This window comes from Eretmochelys imbricata, chromosome 3 (genome assembly GCF_965152235.1).
Source record: "Eretmochelys imbricata isolate rEreImb1 chromosome 3, rEreImb1.hap1, whole genome shotgun sequence".
Classification (NCBI taxonomy): Eukaryota; Metazoa; Chordata; order Testudines; family Cheloniidae; genus Eretmochelys; species Eretmochelys imbricata.
Window position 1 is genome coordinate 62,363,448 of NC_135574.1, and position 10,958 is coordinate 62,374,405.

Genomic DNA, 10,958 nt, shown 5'->3' on the forward strand with positions numbered 1-10,958 from the left:
CTTTTGTTCGTTTTAAACCTGCTGGTTATTGATTTCATTTGGTAACTCTTAGTTCTTGTGTTATGAGAAGGAGTAAATAACGCTTCCTTATTTACTTTCTACACACCAGTCATAATTTTATAGACCTCTTATGGTATCCCTCCTTAGTCTTCTCTTTTCCAAGCTGAAAAGTCCCAGTCTTATTAATCTCTCCTCATATGGAAGTGTTAGAACTAGATTTCCTATTAAAAAGCAAAGGGGGAGCTGTATATATAAACTTTGGGAGAAAAGAGATGGTTTTAATGAAAAAATCTTGTCTGTTTCAAAGGAGATGATAAGTTTAAAAATGCCCAGTGAAAGAAGCTAGAATAAAGTCAATCCTAAAAACGGCCTGGCTAATGTACATTCATTCTCCACAAGCGCTTTGTACATGCAAACTTACACTTTATGACCATGTAATTTAATCAATGTGCCTAGAGCAGAAAGAATAAACTTAAAATATATATATTCCAATGAAAATTACAGGCATCATTGTCATGGTTAACCATTCAGGAATGGTTGGGAAAAAAAAGAATTATAGTGGAAAGACAAATAGGGATAAAGGGTAAAATTTTCAATATGTGACTAAGGCTATGTCTACACCACAGAACTTATGTCACTCAGAGGTGTGAATAATCCACCCCTCTGAGCAACATAGGTTACACTGAGATAAGCGCCAGTGTGGACAGCGCTATGTCGGTGGGAGCGCTTCTCCTGCCAATGTGGCTTGTGCCGCTCACAGAGGTGGTTTTATTATGCTGATGGGCAAAGCCATCCCTAGGGTATGGCAAATCGGGGTGGCTTCCCCAAATTGCTGTACCCTAGGGACGGCTCTGTGTGTGTGTCATGCGGGGGGTGGTAGGCCAGCCTGAGGTGGGGTGGGGTTAGTATGCGGGGCGCCAAGCTGGCCTGGGATGGTTGTGTGTGGGGGCATTGTCATAGAGCGTCATCACCAGATGCGCTGCAACATTGTATGTGTAGATATGCCTGTGATTTTGCACTCCATATGATTTTATAAAAAATATGCTAATGAGTGTGAATATGATGTAACTGGAATATGCTTCATGCAAAAGGTCTCTTGTAAGGTATCATTACAAATCTTATAATCTACCGAGTGTGGTCATCCTATTTGTATAAATGTATCATTCTCGTATCTGAAACTAGAAATATGAAATATAACTCTGAGGTCCTATTGTAATTATGCAAAGTGTGGGCCATTAATGGTGGTTTGGAATCTTGATGGTTCCCATCAAAGAGGACAACTGGTTGTAAATGCCTCTGTTTACTTGCAAGCCTTCCTGTGAGTCAGGGTAGGAAGAATGAAGGCTTGGGGTCTCCCAGGACCATGTCACCTTGTACTGGAATCCATCTTAAACCTGGTGCTTTTCCATTTAGAAGGAGGGGTGGGAACCCAGAGAGACAAAAGATTTGGGGGGAGGGATAGCTCAGTGGTTTGAGCACTGGCCTGCTAAACCCAGGGTTGTGAGTTCAATCCTTGAGGGGGCCATTTAGGGATCTGGGGCAAAAATTGGGGATTGGTCCTGCTTTGAGCAGCGGGTTGGACTAGATGACCTCCTGAGGTCCCTTCCAACCCTGATATTCTATGATTTTTTTACCCTATACTATACAGATTTCACAAGGGAGACCATTGTTTCTCAAATTGGGGGTCCTGACCCAAAAGGGAGTTGCGTGGAGTGGGGTGCGGGGGTGTCACAAGGTTATTTTAGGGGGATTGCGGTATTGCCACCCTCACTTCTGCACTGCCTTCAGAGCTGGGCAGCCAGAGTGCAGTAGCTGTTGGTCAGGCAGCACTCCCGAGGCAGCAGTGCAGAAGTAAGGGTGGCAATACCATATCATGCCACCCTTCTGCGTTGCTGCCTTCAGAGCTGGGTGGCCAGAGAGTGGCGGCTTCTGACTGAGGGCCCAGCTTTGCAGGTAGCAACGCAGAAGTAAGGGTGGCAATACCATACCCGGCCATCCTTACTTCTGTGCTGGTGCTGGTGGCGGCTCTGCCTTCAGAATTAGGCTCTCAGCCAGCAGCCACCGCTCTCCAGCTGCCTAGCTCTGAAGGCAGCGTTGACGCCAGCAGCAGCACAGAAGTAAGAGTAGTGGTACCGAAACCTCGCTTACAATACCTTGTGATCCCCCCACCACTCCTTTTTGGGTCAGGATTCCCTACAATTACAACCCCTGAAATTTCCGATGTAAATAGCTGAAAGAATGAAATTTACAATTTTTAAAATCCTATGACCATGTAATTGACCAAAATGGACCTTGAATTTGATAGTGCCCTGTCTATGAGGATCTGGGTCTTAGATGCTTTTGAAAACTTTAACCCAAAACAATAGAAAACAGGCAATTCCAAGAACTAGTTAGGTCTGTGAATTTTCTACTTTGTGATATTCTCAGAGTTATCCTAATTATTGTTAAGACTTTTGCTGTAGCACTGGTAATATTATGAAAGTGGTTAAAAAGTGATGAACTTGTATGAACTACTTCTGAAGTATGCCCTCCTATTGTTCTGTACAACTCACCCTTGTGTTAAACAGCTAAAGCACATAATTCATAACAGACAGTTTTGGTAGTGAGAGACAAGGTGGGTGAGATACTATCATTTATTGGATAAACTTCTGTTGGTGAGAGACAAGCTTTTGAGCTGTTGTAGTGAATCATTGTTTTCCTTCAAACAGATACAAGGAAATGTGAGATAACAAAGACAGAATTATTTTATTGTTTGCAACAGGAGGAAATGTACTGCTCACATCTGGTAGCCAGACCAGAGGGATGGATCTGAGACCATTGCTGTCCAAAGAGAACATAAGGGGCTCATAACCTTCTCTATGCCCACCTAACCACCTTACATAGCCCACTGCTTCTAATGACAGGAAAGTGATAAGCAAAGAAAGCAATGTGAAAGCAAGAACAATAGGAAAACAATGTAGAAGAGAACTTCACTCCGATAATTCAAGGATTAATTATCATTAGTTAGCTATTTGTGAATTGGTTTGCAAATAATTAATCATTAGTTACTGAATGACTTGTATTCAGACTGCTCCATCAGCCTCTCCAGTTACAACAGTTTTATTGCAGTTAAATCAATTGCTGAACTGGAACAAACACAGAGATTTTGCCACACTGAAATAGAAACTGTTTGGAGGATGTTTTGAAAATGCTAAGTCTAAAACATACAGATAATTTGTCAAGTGAGCAGTTGGTGCCATTTATGTAATTGGTGTGTAACTTGATGCCTGTCGTGGAGCAGGACAAACTAATGCATGAGTTATTTAAGCAAATATTAGCAAGACTTCATGCTTTGCAGACCTCTGATATCCCTGAGAAGGAAGATTGAAGCCTTTACGTCTTGCATTCAAAACCTGGATGGGAAAGTTTTTGGAACAAAGCGCTGCATTACGGGGCTAGAGAAGGAGGTAAAAGACTGTTTTAATACACATGAAATGGAACACTTCAAAGCCCCAAATCTTAATTGAAAGTAGGATTTTTTTTTTAGAAAGTTGAATGGAAACATTGGAAAACCAAATCAGGTCATAGTGTCATACAATTTGAGATTCCTGGGTGTACCAGCAGCGAGAGAGCTCCCAGAATTGTTAAAATTTGTGGAAACCTTGCTTATTCTATTGTTATATCTAAATATTGAAGGAGATCCCCAATGCACAGAAAAATGGTGCAGAATTCCACTGCACAATAGGAATGGCCGTGGCACAACAGGAGGGACTATAATAGTGACTGTATCTAATGTGATGGATAAAGCACAAATTCCCTGAGCTGCCAGAACAAAAACAAACCTTGAATTTGAAGGGGGAAAATCTTTATTTTATTGGTTTGAGTGCCAGAACTTTAAGTAGAATTGTGGGCTCTCTGGTTGAAAAACAATATGGATGAAGGAGCAGAGATGGTGCCCCTGTTTACTACCCAGCAGTGGGTGAATCATGATAACAAAGCCTTTTGAGATTTAAAGCTGCCTACTTAACTTCTGCAAAAGATCAGCGGATAATAAAAATCTTACTAAAAACTCAAACAATGAGCAAGAAGATTATTTTTGTCTCCTTTTGCCTCCCCATTTTCTTGGCTCAATATTCTTTCCCTTAACACAAGATGTAACTCAGGAATTTCTGATAAGTATATGTTGCAAACAAGCACATAGACACTTATGTAAATCCAGTAATAACTATCTGTGTGCAACCTGCATGCACATTATTACAGAGCACTTTGGTTCAAACTCCAAGAATGCTAGTCATATTGAAGAAACATGGGATTAAACCAAACCCCTATATTCCAGACATACCAAACTTTGTGGACCAGGCCTGTGATCTCTAGTATCAAGTAAACTAGTTGCTTCCCCTCTCTTATGCAATAACGGTGTACCTGCAATTGTTACTAAAGAAATTCACAAAGAAATTTAGGCTCCTAGAAAATCACTGTGATTCACTAAGCCTGCGTTGGCTACTGAGGTTTCTTATGCAATGAATTGGGAGAGATGGGAGCCTGGTGGTATGTCTACATTACAGGCACTACAGTGACACAGCTATGTCTTTGGAGCACTGCAGTGTAGACACTTATTACACTGACAGAAGGGGTTTTTCTGTTGCTGCAGTAAATCTACCTCCTTGAGAGGCAGTACCTAGGTGGACAGAAGAATTCTTGTCGACCTAGCAGTGTCTACAACAGAGCTTAGGTTGGCCTAACTACATCTCCCAGGGGTGTGAATTTTTCACATCCCTGAGTGCCATAGCTAAGTTGACCAGTGTATTAGATGTAACCCACAAGGAGGTTATCTTGGTTCATGGGTCTTTGTGTGATATTAATTCAGGGAGAGGCACACCGTCCCTGCGAGGAAGGGGGGCCAAAGGCCGATTCAGTCCACTAGGCAAAAGGGAGAGAGAAGAGACACTATTTTGAGAGATAGGGGCCCTATTGGTGCGGGGCAGACATAGTATGTATGCGTGGATGGCCACCAGCATGTCTACTCAAAGGAGGAACAGTGTCTGAGAAAAAGGAGGGGGCTAGAGTCAAATGATTGAAAAGCAAAAGCCCAGGAAGAGGAGCTAGCATGAGCAGAAAGGAAGGTCCTTATCGGATGCTGTGACATTCTTCAAGGTACAGTCTGGACTGTTGAGCAGTGGTGTTGTGATGCATAGCCAGAAAGGGTTAAACATCCTGCAGGATGAATGACTCAAATTCAACCCTTAAAGACATGTGGGGGAATAATGTTTGTGTTTTTGCGTATTTACATGTATATGGTAATGGTCAACAATGTAATGAACGGTCCCTGTCTATTCTGATAATTCAGAGATCAAAAGAACATCTTAGCATTTAAATGAATTGTAAACACAGGATAGCTCTGTATTCATATCTCTTTGAAATATATAGCAAATCATCTGTGAATGGTGGGGGAACAAGCAAATTGCATTATGTTAATTCGTATTGGTAAGTACCAGTGATGGACCACCTTCAAAGTCATCCTAATTACCTTATGTTCCCCGAGGGACTCCGACTTGTCAAAGAAGACATGAAATTGTATAAAAGATCCTTGGGTCATTCATCTCAGATCTGCTTAAGCTTCATCAGGGGACGTCTGAGTCGCAAGATGAGATCCCAGTTATGCTGGTACTCCCTTAATATGATATTGGACATTGGACTATAATCTGTGAACTATTTCTGAAGAACTCTTTGCAACTACAAAGCTCAACCATCTTTGCTATGTAGCTGAACCTCAAGAATTAAACTCACGCTGTATGTATATTGATCTTTTAACTATACTTTCTCTTTTTTAATATATTTTAGTTTACTTAATAAGGATTGGCAGTATGCATGTATTTGGGTAAGATCTGGAATATTCTATAACCTGGGAGGTAATGTGTCCAATCCTTTGGGATTGGTAGAACCTTTTCTTTTATATGATGAAATAAGATTTACAGGAATTTTCATCATATTTCAATTGGGTACCTGAATGGAGGCCTGAGGCTGGGTTACTTTAAGGAAACCATATTGTTGGTTTCTGGACAATCAGTGAGGTAATAAGGAAGCTGTTTTATGATGGCTTGGTAAATCTAAGTATTGAATTATCCACCAGCTTTGGGGTTTGGCTGCCCCATTCTTTGCAGTTCACACTAATTGAGTGACCTCAGTTGGCTCCCACTGGGACCCCTGTCACAGGTATCATAGAATCATAGAAGATTAGGGTTGGAAGAGACCTCAGGAGGTCATCTAGTCCAGCCCCCTGCTCAAAGCAGGACCAATCCCCAACTAAATCATCCCAGCCAGAGATTTGTCAAGCTGGGCCTTAAAAACCTCTAAGGATCGAGATTCCACCACCTCCCTGGGTAACCCATTCCAGTGCTTCACCACCCTCCTAGTGAAATAGTTTTTCCTAATATCCTACCTAGACCTCCCCAACTGCAACTTGAGACCATTATTCCTTGTCCCCTTAATTCCCTAGCCTAGGGTACTTTTTGCACTGCTTTACTTCCAGAACAGTCACCTCTGGCCTGCTCACGTAGCCTTCAGTGTGTAAATTTACTCCCAGTTAAATACATGAGCACTCTGACCAGTCACTCATGAGTTACATACAGGGTGACACCCACAGATTTTTAGTCCCAGACTTTACCCCAGAAATGTGCATCTTGTACTGTCCAGCACTCTGCTGAACAATGTAAGCACATAGAAAGTCCGTCATTTCATCAAAGGAAAATAATAATGCACCAAACCTTGTTATCCCAAATGGAGTTTCCCACATATTTTAATTCAAACACACACTGGTTAAGATAAAACAATAAGACACGTTTATTGATGATAGAAAGATAAATTTTAAGTGATTACAAGGTCATGTGACTTGGGAAATTCATGGTTATTATCAGCATGGGGAGGGCACTGGTGACCCTGAGAGTAGTATTTTACTCTATTATGTTATATTTACTTCCTATTTAATACAATTGCTCTGCTGAATACATTTTGTGTATTAGTGTTATTATTTGAGAGTCTCCACCTATCTGGTAAGTAACTCAGGGTCATCCTGTGGTTAGAATTTTCCTTCCAAACTGTCCTGGTGATTCTGCCAGGAAGGAGTGAGGGAAGTGGACGGCCCACCGAGTAAAGTCATATGGGAAGAGAATAAGGAAGTTATACCCTGTTGAGCCGAAGGTGGAATCCAGATGAATCCAGGCCTGTCCATCAAAACCCATAAGGAGATTGGCATTAATGGAGGTGTGACATTCTGGGGTACAATCTGGACCAGTGAGGGGCTTTGTCACCCCTGCCCTGCAAACCTGGCATGCCTTAAAATGCTTTGCTGCTATAGCTTCCAATCTGGGCTCCTCACAAACAACCAAACAGAATACAGGTTGCACCCTGAGTGTCTGTATGTAGCCAAAGCCCTGGTCCAGCAACTCTGACCTCAGCAGCCTGTTAGCAAACACTAGTCACACTTTGGCTTCCACCAGCCTTGGTTACCACTTTCAGCGTGACCCCAACATACTCCCAGTCCCGAATTTCCCCCCCAAAATGTGTTCTGCACTGCCCAGCTCTCTCCTGGACAGTCCAGGTATATTAGGTCTGTTGCCCCTCAAAAGGGATCAATATACAACAGTTTGCTACCCTAAATGGAGTTATCCACAAGGCTCACAACACTGGATTAATTTTGATTAAAGATTAAAACGAGTTCATTTAACTAGAAAGAGATTTTAAGTGAATACAAGTATAAAGCATTAAAGTTGGAAATGGTTACAAGAGAAAAAAGATAAAACACTTTTTGAACTTAGCAAACTAGATTTAGTTCAAGGTGAAATTCTTGCCAGAGGTTCCCAGTAACATTGCTGACCAAATTCTCAGATGAGGATCTGCTCTCCAAGTGCATAGGCTGTTTATTTTGTCATCTTAGGTGAAAAAGAGAGAGATGGCTAGGGAGAGAGAACTTGGGGTGTTTTTACCCCTCCCTTTTATATTCAGTCACCCTTTGAAATGCATTTTCCTGAGGGTTACCCCTGGATAAAGTTCATTCTCACTTTGAGGATGGAGACATAGAGTCTGGTGGTGAAAGAGGTCCCATGCTGCTGTTTGCTAAGATGCAGATCTGGTTATTCCGCCCCCCCCCTTTGCCAAAGGATGGCCACTTGACAGGTGATTGCCCATCAGCTTCAATGACTCTTGGCTAGAGGTGTCAACTTGTCCTTTGTCTTTGAGAAACAGGTTTACCCACTCCCCAGACTTATTTGGTAAACACACTTCTGTCATGATTTCAGCTTATGTTCATAACTTTACATATAGCGTTGCTCTATACATTTCACAATGATATTATTGACCACCAAGTTGTTAATTTTCAAATGATACCTCACAAGGCATGTTTTGAACAAAGATTATTACAATAGTGTGTAGGGTGTGAATACAGGGGTGCACTTGGTCACAGGAGGTAACTGGGTGGATAGGGGCATTACATAGATGTAAACCAGGCCTGAGAATGGGATTCACATAAGCCAGCATGCTCACCTAAAATAGGTAAGGGAGATGCCAAGCCCAGGGGTATGTGCTAAGACCCACCCAGTCTCTCAAAGATAGTCGTCTAAATCCAGTTGTAGGGAGGCACCTCCCTCTGCTTGGGATTCTCAGTTGAAAACCCTCTCTTGGCATTGTGGATAAATAATGAAAGAATCACTGGGCAAGAGAGAGACAGCAAGCACACACGAGAATGACTCTGTAGCCTAGTGGAAGGTGGGAGACTCAGGGTCCAGTCACCCTGCTTCAGTGACTTTTTATTTATTCACGGTGAAATAACTTCAACAGGAGAGATTGAAGGAGCCCTATATCAGAATATCCCATAGCTCAGTGGCTAGGGCATGTAACTGAAATCCCTGTTCATATCCCTTCTCCTCCTCAAGCAGAAAGGGGACTTGAACTGGGGGTCTTGTACATCCCAGGAGAGTACCCTAAGCTAGGCTCAAGGTTATGAGGGAGGTTGTCCTCCCCGCCCTTGCTATTTGGGGTAAGCTTGTCTATAGAGCCCAATCTGGTAGGTGAGCTCTGAGCATTCGTACCAGATTGGGCCCCAGAGGCAATTTAGATAGAGGAACACAATCTTCTCCTAGTTTGTGGTTTGCTCTGGGGCTTGGGCATCTTGATGCCTGGAGTGGAGCTGCAGTCTCAGGAAACATAGGTTCCTAGGTAACTTCTACTGCAAAAATATAGGTGCTGAGTGAGTTTAGATGCCGAGTGTTTGGAGGCAGCTGAGTGGGGGTTTTGTGAATCCCAATGGGACCTGACACTGGGATTTAGGCCCCTACAGTGTCAATGAGGTACCTAAATCCTTTTGTGAATTCACCCCTAAGAGTTCTGTATTTGGGAATAAAAGCTTTCTAGATACCAAGAGAAGTTCTTTCGTTAAAAATGTATGTTGAAATATTCTCTGTCATGGTTAAAACATTTCAATGAATCATAAACATCACTCACTTTATGTGTTGTTTTACTGCCTTCTATGTATAAAAATGTCTTAAATACTAATAAAAATAAAGTTTTTAAAAGTCAATCTGATTCAGTGGAAACGTTATTTGTGGTCTCCTTTTAAATGGTAAACTCTTTAGTAAAAGTAAATCACTCTGTCACTGTAATCCAGAGTGTTTCCCTCCTCCATGATTCACCTGATCACCATCCTGAAAAGTGAGAAACCCAAGGTCACTCACAAGCTTGTCTCCCACGCCCCACCAAGGTGACCTGAAATCTCTTCATTGTTTCTTTTCTCAAGTGCTGCTGAATCATCCTCTCAGATTTGACCACTTACCTTTTATCATTTATCATTTATTCCCCTTTAGACTTTCCATTGTTGTCAACTTTCATCCGATGGCTATTTGCAGATCCCTCAACAGGATTTTCTTGTGCAGCCTCCTGATTGCAATGGCATTATCGTTGCTACTGACATTCCTTTTGTATCATTAACAGGCAACAAAGAATAGGCTTCCGTGAGCTGAACTGAACTTGAAGATGTACAAAAGAAGCACATTTGGCATTGTTCATGCTGAATTATTTTCAACAATTACTATTTTCCAGGTCTCTGAAATGTTGAAAGATTAAGGGCGAAATACAATTTAAATACAGTTTTAAACCATTTATATATTTCACACCATTTGTCAATTTCACAGTTTTTACTAATTTGTCAAGATCTTTCTTTTAATTCACCTGTTTTGATTTTGAACTCATAATTAGACTTGATTGCTGAGATACACTGGGTGAATGTAAAAAGCAGAGTGGTGCTGCTCATTTACAAGAATATAATTTGGAAACCAATGCATTAACACTTCTTTGTGGTGGAAGAATACTGCATACTATTCCATTTCTGCAATTGTGACTCTTAAACAGTTCATATTATATGTGTGTGTGAATAAACAAGATTTATAATAATACAGAACAAAGCCAGGTACCAGTTATGGAGGCATGAAAGATATTTTATGGGCAGTTTTTTTAAAAAAAACAGCATGATCTGGTACATCAAAAAGATGCTGAAGGAAGTGAGAGGTAGCAAAAACTTGATTAGAAACAATTGTTTGAAGGAGGCATTTGAAGAAAGTATGTTCTTTTTCTAGTAGCCATGTTAGAAGGAAAGAGAAAAATTTCATGCAGATTCTTCTGGATGTTCTTCCTAGTGATCTTCTATTAGATAATGATATTTGCTAATAGCAGTCTTTGATAACTTTTTCCAGGTAAGTCACCATCCTTCTTGAAAGACAAACATACCAGCTCTGGGAATTTGTTTTTTGCTTCTTTTGTGTAATCTATAGCTTCTTATTTTGTTCACAACTATTCATATTTACAACCTTTGCCAAAAATAATTTAAAAGGTATTCTAGTGGTATGACCAAGTAGCCTATAAGGCATCCTTTAGTACAGTGACAAGGGAAGTTACTTCTGAACATCCATCCTTTTTGAATTTTGCCTTTTCAT